We start from the raw sequence: 745 nt of genomic DNA, 5'->3' as shown, positions 1-745 counted from the left end.
CAAGGTAGAAAATGCTAAAATAATTTTATAAAAAACATTTCAATACCGGTTTCAGTCATTGAGACTTTTTCAACTGTAAGTATGGAAAACAATTAAATTTTGGAAAAATTAAAAAAGTTTTTTAAAAGAATATTTGCATAGTGTTCAAATACAAGGGACATTTTCCTTGTTTCTGCTCGTTTCTGTCTCTCTTGTGGGTTCGAGGTCGTTGTGAATTCTTGGTACGGGAGAAGAAGAGGATCTAGGAGGTGGGGTCTATATCTTGGAAATCCGCCGGCCCAATGGTTTCCCTTCATGGCAGAATTAATAGTCAAGACTATTTAAGCATTTTATTTCATCAAATTCAACCTATGGTTGCGGAACTCTTTCCGGGAGGGAAACGCAATCTTTCAAGATGATAATGCACCGATTCACACAGCTATAGTTGTTACTGAATTGGCACGAGGAACATCTAGTGAAGTTGAACATCTTATGTGGTTACCACAGTCCCCAGATCTCAATATTATTGAACATTTATGGTGCATTTTAGAAAAACAAGTAAGGAGTCGATATCCTCCACCATCATCACTACAAGAACTGAAGACTGTTTCAGCAGAAGAATGGACAAAAATTCCTTTGAAAACAATTCAAACTTTGTATGAGTCCATACCTCATCGAATTCAAGTGTAATTACTGTCAAAGGCTGTCCTACCCCGTATTAAAATAAATTTGTTTGAAATTTTAAGGTGTTTCCATTATTTTGTCC

The sequence above is a fragment of the Octopus bimaculoides genome, chromosome 14 (assembly GCF_001194135.2).
Source record: "Octopus bimaculoides isolate UCB-OBI-ISO-001 chromosome 14, ASM119413v2, whole genome shotgun sequence".
NCBI classification, from domain to species: domain Eukaryota; kingdom Metazoa; phylum Mollusca; class Cephalopoda; order Octopoda; family Octopodidae; genus Octopus; species Octopus bimaculoides.
Note: the sequence above shows the minus strand (reverse complement) of the source record.